Source organism: Heteronotia binoei, chromosome 8 (genome assembly GCF_032191835.1).
Source record: "Heteronotia binoei isolate CCM8104 ecotype False Entrance Well chromosome 8, APGP_CSIRO_Hbin_v1, whole genome shotgun sequence".
Classification (NCBI taxonomy): domain Eukaryota; kingdom Metazoa; phylum Chordata; class Lepidosauria; order Squamata; family Gekkonidae; genus Heteronotia; species Heteronotia binoei.
The window spans coordinates 43,415,450-43,435,409 of NC_083230.1; the positions used below are offsets into that span (position 1 = coordinate 43,415,450).

The following is a 19,960-nucleotide window of genomic DNA, read 5'->3' on the forward strand; positions in this document are numbered from 1 at the left end:
CGGCCCCTCCCTTTCTTTTCCTGTGCAGCCTTGCTTTCATTTTCACAGCAAGCAAAGTTCTGCTGGAAGAAGACCAAGTAAGTATTTGTGTGTGTGAGAGAGGGAGGGGGCAGGGAGGGGGGTTTTCCTGGTATGGAGGCCCTCCCCCCTTTAGAAAGCATGAGGGGGGAGGGAAATGTCTACTAGGCACTCTATTATTCCCTATGGAGAACGATTCCCATAGGAAATAATAGGGAATTGATCTGTGGGTATTGGGGGCTCTGGGGGGGCTATTTTTTGAGGTAGAGGCACCAGAATTTTAGTATAGCATCTAGTGCCTCTCCCCAAAATACCCACCATGTTTCAAAACTATTGGACCAGAGGGTCCAATTCTATGAGCCCCAAAAGATGGTGCCCCTATCTTTAATTATTTCCTATGGAAGAAAGGCATTTAAAAAGGCACGCTGTCCCTTTAAATGTGATGGCCAGAACTCCCTTGGAGTTCAATTATGCTTGTCACATCCTTGTTCCTGGCTCAACCCCCAATGTCTCCTGGCTCCGCCTCCAAAGTCCCCAGATTTTTCTTTAATTGGACTTGGCAACCCTAGTGTGACTTTGTGTGCATATATTTGTCAGAGGGTACAAAAGAACACACTAGTGCTTGTTAGTTTAGCTTCTGATAAGCAAAACAAAACAAAATATTTTTTTCCATTTTCCATGTCTTTGAAAGACTGAATTTTTGACTAAAGAATGTACAGTCATGTCAGCTGGAAGGGACTGCAGGATAAAAGATATAAACTGAATGGCAAGGATTAAATAAGCCACAATTTTAAAGGAACATGATAATAATGTTAGAGGTCTGCAAAAAAATAAAAATAAAAATCAGTATTTTGGAGGGTTGGGTGCAGTGAACCCAAAAAACATTGCTATTTCCTGGTATTCCTGAATCTGTATATTGGGAGTAGGGAGGCAATTGGGATTGCTGAATTTATTCATCTCCATTATATCTTATGGAGAAGGGATTTAAACTTCAAATGCTTTCTCAGTTCCCTTGGGGAGTTGCACCACAATGGCAAGGTGATTCCCTGAGTGAACTCAGAAGGGATTTAAACTTTAAATGCTTGCTTAGTTCACTCACGGAGATTGCGATCTCTTTAAATGCCTTCTAGCCGTGCCTGATAAAAGCTGATTGATATTTACTTTTATTTGGGTGGGACTATTTCAGTAAGCCCAGTACAGATCTCTGTTCTGTATTCAGCTGAATAAATATCCCCAAAATACTGATAAAGTATTTTTCAGGTATTTATTCAGCTTGGTATATACTGAGCACACACCCCGAGATAATATACTATCTCTTAAGACAAACATGGAAGTGGATAGTTATAACATTTCTGTTGCTGTGGTCATGGATAATGGCATAAACAGCAGTCTGAGATACCACTTCAGTACAATTCATTTCACCCTGAAATGGAAACTCATACATGAAATCACAGCACTTGTTATGTATGTGAAGGCACGCCTCGACATGTTGGGTGGAAGCTCCTGCCTGACTCATTGGAGCTATAGGACTGAGCTCGAGGCGCATCACAATAGACTGAGAGGATCCTAGGATCTTCCAATGAGGATGAAAGATCCAAAAAGGGCACAGTCACAGATGAGTTTCTGCTTCTTGGCGGGCTGGGTTTCTCCTGTACAGCTAAGGTACCACAGCTGTGCACACTCCAAGTCTGGAGCAGAGTCAACAGTCAGGATTGTGCTGCATGAGGGCCCCATGCTGTGAGAAACTAAGTAAAGCTTCTCTTGTTATCCTGAGTCTTAAGCAGCTGGCAGGTGGGCAGTTTTGTCCATTCTTGTGCCCTATGCCTATGTGGCATAAGCCCCACTTTTCAGAGTTGTTGGTATTGAGGAGTGGATGGATGGGTGAGTATAGGCCCTCACCTCTAGGAACCTTAGCTGTACAGGCTCTCGCCTCTAGGAGCCTTAAGGCAACATCTCTCACATCACCAACATCTCCCCCCGCCCCCTTCACTTGCTTGATCACAAGGAGATAGCACTGCAGCTGTTGCTAGTTGCCAAGCAATGTGAGGTGAGTGTTATGTATGGGGGCTAAGGATTGCCTGTGGATTATTGTGGGTGTTCCAACCTGGCTCATTGCAGCCATTCTGACAGAGCTTGGGGAACTGGGAACATTGGGCAGCAGGATCCAAATACCTACTGCCCAGGACCAATCACAGGGACCCGGCCAGTTTGAATAGCCCAATACCGTGCTTGTGCACGAACCCAGAGTTGTATATAGTTCAGGCCCCATTGGCCATTTTCTCAGTCTTGTTGTGCAGGCTCCTACTATGCTGGTCTCAATAAAGAGCTTGTTATTGCTTCAGCCTTGCCTCGTCAATGCATAGAACACACTATATTATAGTGAGGAAGGTGTTCCTCTTTTTGACTTCACCTCACTCTTTCCAAGCCTTCCTTTCCACTCGCCCTTCTATCACTTTTTCTCTATTGGAGCCGCCCTGCAGCTGCTGTCCTTTTCCTCCCTCTCTCCCTGCCATGGTTGACCAGATCTCCATATCTGTAAGTACTGCTTACTTTGGAACTAAGCCCCACTGTGTTCAATGACACTAGAAAGTATGTGCACAGGATGGCACATTGGAAGTAAATCCCTTTGAACATCATTGGACATACTTCTGTGTAAATATGCTTAGGAGCAGGCTGTTAAGTTTTACACCATGCCTTGGGATTGTGTTTTCTGTATCAATTTATGTTAGCTGCTTAGATGAGACTATGGCTGCTACATTTTTGGCAAATGTTCACCTCCCACCCATTGTCTTAGAGAGCATTCCTAAGTGGGTCTACTCAGAAGTAAGTCACTTTTTATTCAATGAGGCGTACTCCCAGGAAAGTGCTCTTAGGCTTACAGTGTTAGAGACCCATGGTGTTTTCCACCCCCGTCATGCTTCCCAAACCTTGTTTCCAAAACAAAGTGGCTAGTCCCTGGCCAGATTGTGGGACTAGCTTTACCACATCTACTCAGCTGGGACCTTTCATTTGTTGACTCCACATACTTTCTCCATTGTCCACTCAGTAAGTAGTAGCAGTCTCTGGCATGTGAGAATTCCAGTCCAGTTCCCTTCACACAAAAGAAACAAAAAAACATGTTCCCCAAGATGATTTGTGTTTTAAAGACAGAGGGAATTTTTTTGCAGGGTTAGAACTCTGCTTTTTTCATCTCTGTACTTTGCTATGGCAGAGAAGATTCTTCATATAATTTCATAGGGATTTGCAAAGTAGAAAATTTGATCTATAAACTGTCTAAAGTTAATAAAGGCTACAGAATCCTCCCTGTATGATTAAAAGGACCCCCCCCCCCAAAAAAAGGACCCCTTTCCCCCTTCACTGCCATGGGGCAAATTTGGGGGTATGTCCACACAAGGCTTGAACACATCTCGTTTGATCTGCATACCAACTGCATTTTCATTAGAACTTCAGCAACTGAGCATTTATCATAACAGTATTCACAGTGTCATCCTGGCCATTCTACTTGTCACTGCATTACAAAGCAGGCCTAGAATGTTCGATCTCCCACGTTTTTGTAAATTTGAATTCATGCTCACTTGCTTTTTGATCTGAAGAATTATTATTTTGCTGTTGAGGCAACTCCCCACACACATATGCTCTGTTTTGATCTTAAATTGCTCTGCTTTATCTCTCTTAAAACTTTTATTAACATACTAGGAATAAGGCCTGTTGTGGAGGGAAATACAATGGGCTGGTTCTGGGTGAGCGTTCCTCAACCCTAGCTGTCTTCCCACCCACTCACCCACGTGGAGGCATTCACTCCCCCCAACCTTGTGTCTTCCCATCCACGCAAGGCAACTGTTTTCAGTAGGGGAACTGATCTGACTTCAGCTTTCCATCTCCTCCCCTCTCTCTGCAGCCTCTACCTAGGAAAATTATATTCTTCCTTCACAGTGTGGACCAAAGCAGCTTACATCATTCTACCCTTCCCCTTTTGATCTGCACAACAACCCTGTGAGATAGGTTAGGTTGAAAGTCTGTGACTGGTCCAAAATCACAGTGTGTGCCAAAGCAGGGGGGAAGGGTATAATGACAAAAAGTCCATCCTGCAAAATAGCTATTGCTCCAGGGGACCTGATCTGCCATCTGGAGAGTCATTAGAATTCTGAGTGATGTCCAGCCCTCACCTGGAGATTGGCAACAGTGGTTTCCAGGTGGAAGAGGCTAGTTTGGTGGGTAAAATGTATAGCATTGTACCTGTCTGAGGTCCCACCCGCCTCAAACCCCACCCTCTCCAGGCTCCACCTCTCAAATTTCCAGGAATTTCTGAACTTGGAGTTGGCAATCCTATTTCCTTTCCAGCAGCAGTAGCAAGCAGCCAGATGTAGACAGCCAACCTCCAAGTGGAACTTGAAGATTTCCTGGGATCACAACTGAACTGCAGACAACAGCTCTTCCCCCCCCCCCCCGGAGAAAATAACTGCTTTGGAGGATGGGCTATGCAGCATTATATTCAGTTAAGGGCTCTCCCCTCCCCTCCCCAAACTCTGGCTTCTGTAGACTTCTCCACAAAATGTCCAGGAATTTCCCACCAAACTGGAACTGGCATCTCTAGACTCAGGACTGGGCCAAATGAGTTCTCCCTCAGAGGCCAAAAGAAGCCTAGAAATGGCCACATTCCCCGCCCCCTTTACTGAGGTAACCAAGTTTGGTTGCATTTTTCTGACAGAAGCAACAGCTTCTGTCTGTTGTGTAGCAACAACTACTGCCTAGTAGCTTCCCCAGTGGCCCAATCCTCATCTGTTCTTGGTCCAGCAGTGGGCTGGGGAGAGGAGCGTAGCCAATGAATGGCACAGGAGAGTGACTGACTGGAAGTTCATGGGCCAATCACTAATGGAGTGCACATCACAGCCAATGGGAAAGCCGGATTGGGCCAATTTCATTAGGAAATTATTATCTATGATTTTTGGAATCTTTAGAAACGCAAGGCAGCTCTTTACAAGAAAATGTGGCATTTCTGTGATTAGTGTGATTAGCTAAAAACTTAGTGATCATTTGTATTTAGTACAGAAGTTAGCAACCTGTGCCTTGTGAACTGCCCTCCAAAGTGCCAACATCATCCCATGTGAATTCCCTTCATCTCTTTCATACTGGTGTAGAGGTGTATTTCTATGGGGATAAGTCATGGAGGCCTAATGCAACCTTTAAACTGCAAGATTTTTCTTGCGCTTTAAATTGCAGGACTGGAAGGGATCCAGAGATATTTCATTCCTACCTTCTATGCTAACACAGGATCTTCCATTCCTCAATTCTAAAAGTATCACTTTACAGGTTAACCCATACTCTTCTGGGCATGGAGCAGGGGTCACTGGGGGTGGAGGGGAGTTAGTTGTGAATTTCCTGCATTGTGCAGGCAGTTGGACTAGATGACTCTGGAGGGTCCTTCCAATGCTATGATTGTAGGGTTGCCAATCCCCAGGTGGGGGCAGGGGATCCCCCGGTTTGGAGGCCCTCCCCCCGCTTCAGGGTCGTCAGAAAGCGGGGGGGAGGGGAGGGAAATGTCTGCTGGAAACTCTGTTATTCCCTATGGAGATTTATTCCCATAGAAAATAATGGAGAATTGATTCGCGGGTATCTGGGGCTCTGTGGGAAGCTGTTTTTTGAGGTAGAGGCACCAAATTTTCAGTGCAGCATCTAGTGTCTCTCCCCAAAATATCCCCCAAGTTTAAAAACGATTGGACCAGGGGGTCCAATTCTATGAGCCCCAAAAGAAGGTGCCCCTATCCTTCATTATTTCTTATGGAAGGAAGGCATTGAAAAAGTGTGCCGTCCCTTTAAATGTGATGGCCAGAACTTCCTTTGGAGTTCAATTATGCTTGTCACAGCCTTGATCTTTGCTCCACCCCTAATGTCTCCTGGCTCCACCCCCAAAGTCTCCTGGCTCCACCCCCAAAGTCCCCAGATATTTCTTAAATTGGGTTTGGCAACCCTATATGATTGTATGATTTTTTTGGTTTGCTATGCAGCACAAGGAGAAATCCTTGTGACGTTTTCTAATATTTTCTGGGTTTTCAGAGAACATGTATTTTTTATGTTAAAAGATTAAAGTATTTTATGTTTATGAAAGCTTTTTGTTATTTTTGAACTGGAAGGAGGCCTAAAAGCCTACAGATAACATAAAACAGAGAAAAGGTGGGGATGGGAAGTGATATATGACAGTATATTTAAATTTGAATCGAAAGAAGTAAGTGACTTCAGAGGAAGAGGCAGGTTTGGGGGAGTGTCTGAAAAGTGACATCACCAGAAGGGGTGGAGCTTGGGAAGTGACATTATGTGACCTTTGACCTGGAAGTGCCATCACAGCATGCAACATCACAAATTGATGTCACATCCTTGCTCCACTCCAAAGCCCCCAGATATTTTTTGAATTGGGCCTGGCAACCCTAATTCCAAGAGATCCCCATGTCCCACCTGGAGACTGGCATTCCTACCAGGGGCACCTGAACAGGGCCTTAGGGTCAGGTAATTTTGTAAGGAAGTAGGCAGTTCTTGTTGCCCCCAAATAAGGTCAAATAGTAGTCCAAACAGACACTCTGTGAAGCACAAATTTGTCATAATATTCCAGAAAGTAAGAGCAGCAGGTCCAGAGTTACAGGCTTCTGAGAGTCTCCACCTGCAGGGCTTTCCGTAGACCAAACTTCTGAAATCTTCCTGTAGAAATAACATGAGCAACATGATCTGGAGCTTTTGCATAAATGATTGTCAACAACATTTCCTAACTTCAATTCTAAACAAACATACACGTACACAGTTTCCATTTACCAGAGACTTTATCCCTTATTACTCAAGAAGCTCAGAAAAGCCTTTATGGTCCTGTCAGAATAAACAGCCATTCTGTACATCCCGGGAGTTGTCTGTGACATTGCTATTGTGTCCTTGTTTTCCTTCTTTGCCTCTTGTGTCAAAGACTGGAACCTGGTGATTTCAAAGTGACTCAGAGCACCTGCTGCCTCATTAGCTATCCCAGGAACATACCTAGCTATAAAAAGAACATTTAACTTCAGATGTGAAAACAAACATGGGGGAAAGAGGTCTGAATTAGTCACATGAATTTCCCAGAAATAGAGAACTGAAAAGGTCAGATTTTTTATGGGGTTTGCCTTCCTGAATCATTGCTATCACTAAAATAAGAGGGAAATCTAAAGCATGATTTCAAGTGATACCTGAAACTATCTCATGTTGGGATTATCATTTCACATCATTCATATTTCTGTTCCCTTGAAGCTTATCTGCCTCTATTCTCATAGTTTTCTTCCAAAAGACACTTAATACACAACTCCTTTTTCAGCTCTGTAATGTAATGTAATGATACAGAGCTCTAATAACTATTGGAATCTTATTTAATAAGTGTACAGAATGTTGCTCTGAATACCTACTTAAGGAGCCCTAAAAATCTCTCTAAATTACTTACTTCAACAATTTCATATTCCCAGTTCATAGGAAAATTAATTTCTATTGTGATAATCTAGGAATTCCCAGCTCTGTGTTCTGCTCTCTGCCCAGAAATACAAGCTGTGACTTTTGTTGTGTCAAAAAAAAATCATAAGCCAACCCTAGAATATAGAGAACATTGCATGATATGTTGAACACATTGGATCTATCTGTGGGGCAAGTGAACAGGAAGGAGTCACCCAAAGCACTGTTTTCTGAATCGTTAGAGGTTTGTGAATAAAAGAAATGTAGTGGTGCTGGCTGTTTACAAGCATAAACAGCTTCAAGAGGGGATTGGATAAGTATATGGAGCAGAGGTCCATCAGTGGCTATTAGCCTCTGCTTGGGGCAGTGATGCTCTGTATTCTTGATGCTTGGGGGCATAGTGGGAGGGCTTCTAGTGTCCTGGCCCCATTGGTGGACCTCCTGATGGCACTTGGTTTTTTTGACCACTGTGTGACACAGAGTGTTGGACTGGATGGGCCATTGGCCTGATCCAACATGGCTTCTCTTATGTTATTATGTTCTTATAGTGCACGGGCTCTAGTAAGGAAGAGACTTAAGCAACATGAAATGAAAAAAGTGTCTGGCTCCAACCTAGGCCCTTTCTGTTTTTGTGTTTACTGTGGTTCTTGCCTCCCACCTCCGTCGCTTCAAAAACCTGCTTCCATATTCACTTGTGCACTCACCTCACTCTCCCACCGGATTTTTTAACTCCTTCCGCATCCTTTCTCCAGCACTCTGCTGTCACTCCATTGTATCTCTGTAGTTTCCAAGAGTGGTTTTTCAGAGGAGTATTTTCTCCTCCCCCTCTTAAGTCACTTCCCAGCCTTTAAAAGCAGAAACATTTTCTTGGAATTTTTCCCTCCTCTCCCCTGGCAGGCTAATTGGCCTGTTCAACCTATGTATGTCTTTTGAAATAGGAGATTAGAAAAGTAATTGCCTTTGTCTGACTCATTTGCAAGAACATCAAGTTAGCTTAGTTGGTTAAGGTGCTGGACTATTGCTTGCAAGGTTTTGGAGTTCGATTCCTCTTTTGGGCAATTTTGTATTTGAAAAATGGTTTCCTTTTAAATTGTCTCTGACCACAAATATTTCAAACATGAGAATATTGCTGCTGAACCTACTTTGTGGCGGCAACAACCTGTTTTGTTTTGTTTTTGAAGTCTGGTCCATCGCAACACCTTGTCTTCCTCTTTTGTCATCTCATTTCTAAATAACAGTGTTTGTGTGTGGGGGGAACTCAGGCTGCAAAGCACTGATGTCTCCACCTCCCCCCTCATGAACTGCCTCCTCTCAAGCCAAGTGGTCCGCAAACTCCTTGACTACTTGTAAAGGGGGGGCACTAATGGAGACCCCACAGAAAATTCAGCTGGAAGAATCTCCTATTTCAAAAGGCATGCCCAGTGTGAAACTAACCAGTCAGGAGAAACCAGCCCCAGAACACTACCCAGGTTTTCTCACTGGTATGCAGAATTTATACACCTCAATTCTCAATAGAAATTGGAGGCAGAAAAAAAGATTAGGTATGCAGGCACAGCATTCAAACCCCAACCCTAATGTGACACCACACATAAATCAGAAGTAAACTGTGTATGCAGAAAGAACCCTAAGAACATAAGAGAAGCCATGTTGGATCAGGCCAATGGCCCATCCAGTCCAACACTCTGTGTCACAGTGGAAAAAAAAACAACCCAAGTGCCATCAGGAGGTTCACAAGTGGGGCTAGAAGCCTTTCCACTTTGCCCCCCCCCCCAAAAAAAGCACCAAGAATACAGAGCATCACTGCCCCAGACAGTTCCAACAATATGCTGTGGCTAATAGCTACTGATGGACCTCTGCTCCATATTTTTATCCAATCCCCTCTTGAAGCTGGCTATGCTTGTAGCCGCCGCCACCTCCTGTGGCAGTGAATTCCACATGTTAATCACCCTTTGGGTGAAGAAGTACCTCCTTTTATCCATTCTAACCCGACTGCACAACAATTTCACTGAATGCCCACGAGTTCTTATATTGTGAGAAAGCAAGAAAAGTACTTCTTTCTTTACCTTCTCTATCCCATGCATAATCTTGTAAACCTCTATCATGTCACCCCACAGTTGACGTTTCTCCAAGCTAAAGAGCCCCAAGCGTTTTAACCTTTCTTCATAGGGAAAGTGTTCCAAACCTTTAATCATTCTAGTTGCCCTTTTCTGGACTTTTTCCAATGCTATAATATCCTTTTTGAGGTGCAGTCACCAGAATTGTACACAGCATTCCAAATGAGACTGCACCATCGATTTATAAAGGGGCATTATGATACTGGCTGATTTCCCAGCATGGCGTTGGCCTTTTTTATTGCAATCGCATACTGGTATGACATTTTCAATGAGTTATCTACCACGACCCCAAGATCTCTCTCTTGGTCATTCTCTGCCAGTTCACACCCCATCAACTTGTGTTTCTAGCTGGGATTTTTGGCCCCAATGTGCATTACTTTGCACTTGGCCACATTGAACCTCATCTACCACACTGAAGCCGACTCACCAAGCCTCAACAGATCCCTTTGAAGTGCCTCACAGTCCTCTCTAGTTCTCACCACCCTGAACAATGTAGTGTCATCTGCAAACTTAGCCACTTCACTACTTACTCCCAACTCCAAATCATTAATGAACAAGTTAAGGAGCATGGGACATAGTACTGAGCCCTGCAGCACCCCACTGCTTACCATCTTCCATTGCAAAGATTGCCCATTTATATTTACTTTCTGTTTCCTATCAATTAGCCAGTTTTTGATCCACAAGAGGACTTGTCCTTTTACTACATGACTCTCAAGCTTACTAGGGAGCCTTTGATGAGGAACTTTATCAAAAGCTTTCTGGAAGTCAAGGTAAACAACATCTATTGGGTCCCCTTTGTTCTCATGTTTGTTCACCCCCTCAAAGAACTCTAACAGGTTAGTGAGGCAAGATCTTCCTTTACAAAACCCATGCATTCAGCTTCTCAGCCATTTCCCTATCCTCCTTCAGTAATCCTTTCACTAACCCAATAACAGCTTGTTTGCTACCTGATATTCCTCCCAGGGCTTTCATCTAGTTGAACCTTCCCTACAAACCCCCCAAGTCCCAAAAGGTCCCATTCCAGTGGCACCCAAAGAGGGTGCCCCTATCCCACCATTATACCCTATGGGGCATTGAAATCAATGGCAACATAGGGCATAATTAGAGGCTACTGGGGGGCAGGGGGTTTGAAGGAGAGCCCCCAAAACTGCAGGGAACCCGCAGGGGACTCTCCCCTACAAACCCCCAAGATCCAAAAAGATTGGGCCAGGGGGTCCAATTCCTGGGGCACCCAAAGCCAAACCTAACTTCACACCAGAGAATCTCTATAGGACCCAAATGCACTACATCCATCTATCTACTTTATGAAACCTGCTGGCCTGGAACCAATATAAACCCAGTTGCCAATGCCAATGTCACTGCCACACAAAACACAATCTGCTCAAGGTCTGCTCTGCAGACCTGGCTGCAGCAAACCCAGATGCCAGCTCTCCACCCCTGCCCCAAACAACATGGGGAGAGCTGGCCAAGCACAACAAGCCTGCTGGTTCTCGGTCTCTCACCCAGATGTCAGCTTCCCTGCCACAGAACACGCAATCTACAGATGCCAGCTCTCCAGCCCTGCCCCAAACCACGCGGAGAGAGATGGCCAAGCACAACAAGCATACTGGTTCTGGATCTCTCATCCACGTGCCAGCTTCCCTGCCACAGAACACGCAATCTACAGATGCCAGCTCTCCAGCCCTGCCCCAAACAACACAACTCTCAAACAAGAGAAGCGGTGGACCACACCTAGCTCCACATCATTCTGTATCTGACGCAAAGCAAGAAGCATTTAGACTTACCTTGAGTGATGGCTGGTCCAGGCTTTTTTGCATTACTCAGGGTGCACCATGAGGAGGTGAGCCAGAGTTGCACCCCAAATGAGGAAGATCACTGGGAGGGCCTCAGATTGTGTGATAGGAAGGCAACCATTCCTTCTCTCTCAGCTCAGCAGTAGCACACCAGCTATCACTGTCCCATTCGAGGGACCTCAGCATTGGTACGGCTGCTGGCTGCCTGTCATCATCACTGGCACCTCCCTCTTTCTTCCTCCTGCCCCTGAAAAAAAAAACCTGGGTTATCCTGGCTTGGCTTGTGGGTGCTGTCGGTTACAGTTGGGGGCTGCAATGGCCCTTTCAGTATTATTAGGCATGTGTGGATGGGGACTGGGGAAATTTGGATTGCTTTGCAGATTTTAAAACAGCATTCACTTTTGGTTTGGGGAGGGATGAGGTTTGGGGGGGATGCACTGCCAATCAATTTGTGAGTGAGTTTTTGAGCTGTCTTTGGACTCTAGTCTATTTTTAATGGGAGAGCGTTTTACAACCACCTTCGAAGCGCGGGCCAAGAGAGGATGCAGGCATAAGTAGTTGCTCACTTCATTCAATCTCAAAGTCTACATTCAGGGAGCCGAACAGAGGCAGGTTGACCTTCAGGAAGACCAACTGTTCAACTGTCCAGGGTTGCAGGTGATTGCGATGTGGGCAGACAATGTTGTCCATATGCAAAAATACGCGCTCACTCTGCATGCTCATCGGTGGGCATGAGAGGAAGAGAGGGCTGCCAGATCCCCTCATTCGTGACCCAGTAGTACAAAGGAGATGTTTCCTGTGACTCGTTGGGTTCTGAAAGATTGACCTTCACCATCACAGCACCCGTCTCCGCTCTCAGGGGCCTACTGCTCCCAGAGGGGCCAACGAGCCACCCGATGAATGTCATCTCAGGACTCTTCGTGGCATGAGTCTGGTGGGAAACACTGCCTAGCCATGGAGGTTGGGATGAACAGCAGTGGAAGTGGCAGATGAGCTGCTTCCACCCCCCCCTCCTCCTCAGTTACCGACACTGGGCCCGTCCTGACTCCGCAATGCTCGACCTTCTGGGAGAGCTCATCTTGCCAGAAATCGAGCTCATTGGCCCGCTCGGTGACTGTGCATTTAAGGCGCCGGTCTAACATGGTCGCCATCATACAGACCTTATCGTGGGTGAAAGTCTGAAAACGGGACTCAAGCCCTTCCTGCAGCCTAACAACCAGGGCATGCACCACTGGAAGAATGTCTGCACGGCCTTGAGCTGGCATTAGAAACGAGGCCAGGTCCTCTCAGGCCATGTGGACCATGGGGATAACCAGTGCGATGCTCGCCGTGTAAAACAAGAGCATTTCTGTGTGGGTCTTGAAGGGCCCAAAAACCTCCACAGTTTGAGAAATGACCACCCAATCCTCTTGGGTGAGATGGTTCTCATCCCGAAAGACCCTCGTCTCAAAGACAAAGGCATCCAAGGCTGCTCTCTGCTCCACCATGCACTCCAGCATGGCACAGGTGGAGTTCCAGTGTGTGCTGACGTCACCGATCAAGCGGTGCCCTGGCACACCAGTCAGTGTCTGTTTTTCACGCAGTAGATACGATTCCGTATTGCTGCGTGAGAAATGACCCGTGATGTGCCGACACTTCTGGAGCAGAAGTCGGTACTCATAGGTCGCAGCTAGATACCCACAATCCTGGCTTTTTGTCTGGCCCAATGCGTCCTTAACCACGAGGTGGAGAAGGTGGGCCACACAAGGAAGGCATTGTAGACCCTGACGCTGGACAGCCGCCTTGATGTTGGAGCCACCATCAGTCACCATGAAGCCTGTGGCGATGTCCCCACTGCTTACCCAGCCCTCTAACTGCCGTGAGAGGATGACTCTGAGAGTGTCCACCGTGTGCAGCGCGTTGACTGCTTCGACGTGCAGCAAGGCCCAGTGATAGCCTGGAGGCCCTGACCCTACCTGCTGCTACTGCCAATGCCACCCTGCAGCTCTCTGGGTTGCCACCAATGCGCAGTCAGGGAGAGATACTCCTCAAACGCATGTTGGGAGCTCCAGATATCTGAGGTGAAATGAACAGTCTCCCCGGCAGCACGGGACAAATGCACCTTCACCACAGATCTGGTCGCCCTGAAAACAGCTGGCACAATGGTCCTGCTAATGGTGGTTCTAGAAAGGGTGGTGGTTCTAGCAGGAACTTTGCACCAGGGCACCAGGTACTCAAGCAACCCTAGCACCCCAGGATTCTCAACCACTGAAAATGGAAGCCCATGGGCAATCGACCTGGCAAGGTTCCAGGCAATCACCCTCCTGCCATACCTGATTCCCTCTCTTGGCACATAGGTGCCACCCCCACCAAACATTTCAGGCAGAGATGCCTGGCATCCCTGCACTGCCACAGAACTCTCCTGGAGAGCTCTGGAGGTAGTCGCGATGGGACAGACCTCCTGGCTGGGTGGTGTTGGCCGCTTGGGCACCCCAGCACCAGTCTGCTTCTCCCCCTTAAGAAGCACCACCCGGTGGTGCTTCTGCAGGTGGTTCCGCATCCCCCCGGGGTCAGGTGGGCAGGGTCCCGCCCACGACTGATCCGGGCCCTGCACAGCTGGCACAGCGCATAGCATGGATCCTTCATAAGTTGGAAATGCTTCCAGACTTTGGAGGTGTATGTATGCCCAAGCTGACTGGCAGCTTGGGTGTCCAGAGCCACCTCCTGTGAGGGGCTTGGGGCAGACACATTGTGTCTCGGGGTGGCAGGAGGGGCTGGCCCCTGGGGGAAGTGGGCGGAGATGGAGGCACCTCATGTTTCTCCATGTCTTTCCCCTCCACCCCATGCGACCTCCCATCCTGAAGGACTGCTGGTGCCCGAAGGAACCGAAGAAGGGGGCTGGTCCTCCTCAACCTGCTTCTCCTGCAGTTCCTGCACAACACTCTGCACCCTCCTTGGGGTGATTGTTTTGGACAGACAACTGTCCCCAAAGCTCATCTCCAAGGAGGGCTGCTTCGCCTTTTCACAAATCCACCACATATGGTAAAAAGATCCTTAATGACATTTGCATTTCCAACATCTATTCGACAACTGATTGTTCATTTTTGCCAGTTTCTTAGGTGTCATGTACCATCTGTATAACATTTTGAAGCAATTCTGTTATAACATGTAGAAATTTTCATAGAGTTCTTCCATAGGTGTTCCCATGACTCCATCTGTATTTCCTTATTTATATTTATCGCCCATTTTATCGTTTGTGATTTATCTACTTCATCTTCCATAGACCATCTCAATAATAGTTTATATGTCCTTGAAATCAGCTTTTCACATTCTCCAAATAACATTCTCTCCAGTTCTGTTTGCTCTTGTCTTATTCCATAGTTCTTAATATCCTGTTCAATCAAGCTCTTTATTTGTTGCAGTTGAAACCAATTATATTGTATTTCTTCAGCTGTTTTTAATTCCATTAACTCATTAACAAAAAACATGGAGAATTTGTTGAAAAGAGGAAAAATAGAAGAGGCGATCAACTTAATGAAATTAGAAAAAGCACCTGGTCCAGATGGCTTCACTGCAAAATTTTATAAAGTTCTCGCTGAGACGCTATTACCAAAACTTCAGACATTGATGAACACTATAAGATTAGATGGGAAAGTTCCTAGTACATGGAAAGAAGCAGTAATCTCTTTGATACCAAGAGAGGACAGAGACACCACAAATGTGAAAAATTACAGACGAATTTCATTACTAAACAATTACTATAAAATATACACAAGGATCTTAGCAGAACACCTTAAACAGCATTTAAACAGTTCTATTGAAGAAGAACAAGCAGGATTTCTTCCCAAGAGACAAATCAGAGACAGCATAAGGACAGTTATAGATATTATTGAATATTATGAGAAACACCCTGAAAAAGAAGTAGCATTATTTTTTGCAGACGCAGAGAAAGCATTTGATAATGTGCATTGGACCAAAAGTGATTATTTGTGATAGTGTGAAAAAACATTCACTTTGTTCAGATGCACATACACAATACTCATTGAATGCACCTGATTTATTGCCCTGAGTAAATGTAGCTCCCCAGTATCAGCTAGTCTTTTGCTTTCAAAGCAAACGTATCTGGGAACAATAGAGGGCTGTAGATAGGGACAGCAATCATAACTGTTTGTCTTGTCATGAATATTATGTGTAGATTGATCCTAAACATCTGGTTATGGAGCGTTGGCAGGTTGTTGTGGGGCATTCCAAGAGGGGGCGTCCCTGATGCGATGACACCATATATAAATGATTTCATCATGTTGGGGTTAAAACCCTTTGGAAGGTGCTGGCAGTGCCCACCTGCAAAAATCAATGTACAGGGAACCTTCCCTTTAAATGTTTTTCGTGAGTAGGGTCAGGTGCTGTGCATGCCTGAACTCCAAGCAGCAAATTCACTGCTTGGAATTCAGGCATGGAGCAGCCTCCGCTTGCCTTTAAGTTTTTTTTGTGACTGGGAGCTGCAGCTGCCTGTGCCTGAAATCCAAACGGCAAATTCACTGGTGGCTGCCTCTCTCTCTTCCCTATCCTCCTGCAAGATTTAAAGGGCCCTCCAGATGACTGTCAGGCCATGTGCCCCTACTGATTAGCTGGAAGGCCCTTTAAATCTCACAGGAGGGGAGAAAAGGGGGTAGCTACTAATGGGGGGGGGTCACTGTAGTGGCTGGAACGCTGGAAATTGGGGAAAACCCCACCCAGTCCAAGGGTCTGGCAACCCTAGGTTAAGGCCAAAGCTTTTCCTGAGTTCCATCTATCCAGCATGATTAAACTTATTGATGCTATTTTCAGCTGGAAATTTTCATTTAAAGTATCTTATTTAGACTAGATTCACATAATATTTTGTTACTTAAAACCAGTCATCCAGTTTTGCACATATACATATTTTCATACCAACAATGACAAGAAGAAATTTTCTCAGTATCAGTTAGGGGAAAACAAAATGTATGGCTCAAAATCATCAGACCCTATGACTGGGAATAATATCAGGTGAATTGGTTTATAACAGGAAGATTTTTTTTTTTTTGCACCTTCTTCCCTTTCCATGTCATGCTGACCATTGTATAAACTGGGTGGTCATGAAAAGGCCTTTGGTTGCCCAGTTAATTTTGCACCTATATAAATGGTCAAGCTTTTCTTTGAATTAATCCTGAAAAAAATTAGCTCAGAATACATGAGCGTGCAAGGTGATAGTAATATACATAAACACTGAATTATTGTGGGATATTGTTGGTAAATAAGAAGATCCATGTGATCTTTCATGTGCACAAAATTTCATTTAAAATTGTGCTGTTAGTTGTTTCATGTGCAGCTTTAGCATGCCAGGCACCTGTACCATAGATGCACATTGTACTGGCAATTGGATGTTGCATACATAGCTGCACAGACTCTGGGAGTACACAAGATGACATGTGTGTGTTGCGCTATCAAGACACTTCCCACTTATGGTGAGCCTATGAATTAATGACCTTCAAAATGTCCTATGGTTAACAGTCTAGCTCACATCTTGCAAACTGAGGGCTATGGCTTCCTTTAATCAGTCAGTCTTATGCTGGGCCTTCCTCTTTTCCTACTGTCTTCAAATTTTCCTAGTATTATTGTCTTTTTCAATGGGTACAGTTACTGGGGGGGGGGCTTTTCAGGAGTGGAAGGGAGTCCCAGGCTATGTCAGCAGTGACTTGGCAATGTTACTTCTGGCATATAACAGAAGTGATGTCATCACGTTGTGATGTTACACTGATGCTCTAGTATTTGGGCAAAAACACTACGGTAAAAATGGCTACCACCATAGAATTTTTGCCCAAATACCAAAGTGTTGCCATGACATCACTTCCAAGACTCACCAGAAGTGACATAACCACATATCCAGTGGCGTAGCCTGCTTCTGGTGAATCCCCTCCACCGGCCAGCTGACTGGCAGCAGGGTTGGGGCCTGGGGTCGAGAATCCCCTGCCTCCAGTGGCATACTGGCAGCCCTCCAAGTGAGCCTTGTATTCTCATAATGTGACCAAAGTACAATAGTCTCAGTTTGAACATTTTAGCTTCCAGGGAGAATTCAAGCTTGATTTGTTCTAGAACCCACTAATTCATCTTTTTTGTGGTCTATAGTATCCATAAAACTCTCCTCCAACACTACATTTCAAATGAATCAACTTCCTTCCTGTCAAGTTTCTTCATTGTCCAGCTTTCACAGCATACATAGCAATGGGAAACACAGTGGCATGAATTATTTTGATCTTGGTCACCTTTATTTTGATCTTGGTGACACATCCTAAGTGCTTGATTGTTCAACAGCAGCCATCCCACAAAATCCAGTGTGGTGTAGTGGTTGGAGTATCAGCCTAGGATCTGGGAAACCCAGGTTTGAATCCCCACTCTGCCAGAGAAGATTGTAGATGGGTCCAGTCACTCTCTCAGCCTAAGCTATCTCACAGGGTTGTGAACATAAAAATAGAGGAGATAATTATGTTAAGCCACTTTGGGTCCCCTCAGGGAAAAAAGTAGAGTATAAAAAATATTTAAAAATATTTAAAAAATAAATCCAAAAAGTCCAGGCTCAGTTTATGAGTCATACTGGTTTTTAACTTCGTTTCACTGGCACATTATCAAAGCTTAGCACAAAACAGGAATAACTCTTCAAAAGGTGATTTCTCAATAAACTGCAACCTTCCACATGGTGATAGAAACTGGTATGACTCATAAAATGAACCTGGAATTTTTTGGATTAAATATTGAATTATGAAATTGACACTCCCTGGAGATGAACATCTTCATGCCTAAATTGGAACAGAGGATATCTGTTAAAAGTGGGACTGGTTCCCTTTGTAAAACACTTACTTTTGTATTATGTGGATTACTTATTCCTCAGAGGTGTATTCCATTTTAGAACCAAGATATAAGTGTATTTGAATGATTAACTATTCATCTTGAGAAATTTCAGAACAATAGTGATTATTTTTGTAAGATCTGATTTTGCGATTTTCTTGTGCATGGAGGCTTGGTTCTTTTTTCCTTTCATTACTTGGAGATTGGCAACCCTGAAAAATGAATACTTATAATTAAAATGAAACTGTCAGTGTACTATAGTTGCTCCTGTGTTCAGCCCAGTAGAAATCAAACTTAATCTTAACTCAGATTTGAAATTCACTGAACAGGTTTGAGCAAGTCATTATTTCTCTGTCAATAGTTAGGGTTGCCAGCAGATCTGGAGAAAACTGTCTTGTCTTTTTAATAAAGGCTTACTGTATGGAAATAGGCAGCTGAAGCTTATCACCACATACAAATAAATAATAAATCCTGATAAATATTAAGTTAAGCCTCTGTTAAGGGACAGAACTTTTTTTTTTAATCTCAAGGCAGTTGAAAACCCTCTGGAGACTACTTGACAGTTATTGAGACGTTACAGCATGTCCTGAGGTCTTGGAATGATCTGGCAAATCATATATGCACTGTTTTTATTTTCTATATAAACTGATTTTCACTGGAATCTGGAAATAAATCTATATTGTCACTCATTTATATAGATAAAAAGGCATTGGTGTCACTAACCAGGCATTGGTGTTCCTTTTGTTGGTGATCTGATTAGTCTATCTCCTGAAACTCCTCTGGATCTCCTGAAACTGACAACAAAGTCATTGTAGTATTGATGCTGTTCCTGCTTCAATAGATTTTACTCTTGATTTATTGAGGTTTCTGGTCCTTATAACCAGGGCTCATTTTGTAGCAGGAGCTCCTTTGCATATTAGGCCACACCCTCTTGATGTAGCCAATCCTCCAAGAGCTTACAGGACTCTTAGTACAGGACCTACTGTAAACTCCGGGAGGATTGGCTACATCAGGGAGGTGTGGCCTAATATTCAACAGAGCTCCTGCTACAAAATGAGCTCTACTTATAACTCATCTGCTCTGCTGAGCAATTAGTTTCACACTCTACTTTTTGTTATGAGGAAAGAAATTAAAATTGCTAACTGTAAGTTAAGTAAACCCACAAAGAGTATATCCTTTTTCAATGAGTCTGAATCTTTTCAAATCCTAGCATAAATTGTTTATGGATTGAGTTATATATACTCTGTATTGATCACTCATATTTCATAGAGTGGAAGATAGGCTTTAGGTGAAGAATATGTAGATTGACTTGGCAATGGTATGCAGTCAAAAAACCTTTTCTCTTGTTTACATTATTCTGCCGCCCCCCCCCCCCAAAAAAAATCACTTGCCTTCTAAAATAGAAATGCTGTGGTGCTCAGTGGCACTGACACACTTACCAGCTCTTCACAATATCCACTTGAATTCCAACAGTTTAGGCCACTTACTGCAAAGTAAATGTTAGTAGCATACACTGACTTGCCAAGAGTTGTGTTTGCAGCCCAGGAGTGAACTAAGAAGAAGTTCCTGGCAGCTGCCAGCCGTGCAGTGCAAATGGCTGCTAGGCAGGGCTGTTCCCTGTGATGTTACCTGCCTATTCGCAGACATACATCATCAGTGGGCTGGTGGGGGACAATGATCCCCAGGTAGGCTGATGATGCAGTATTCACATAGGAGCTCCCCGCTTCTATTTAAAACACC

The 19,960-nt window shown here is 44.6% G+C and overlaps 1 protein-coding gene across 2 annotated transcripts in view; it reads left to right on the forward strand.

The window, feature by feature from the left end:
• SLC16A7 (solute carrier family 16 member 7) overlaps window positions 1-19,960 on the forward strand; it is a 219,678-nt gene that overhangs the window by 65,509 nt on the left and 134,209 nt on the right. The gene's annotated exons all lie outside the window — the stretch shown is intronic.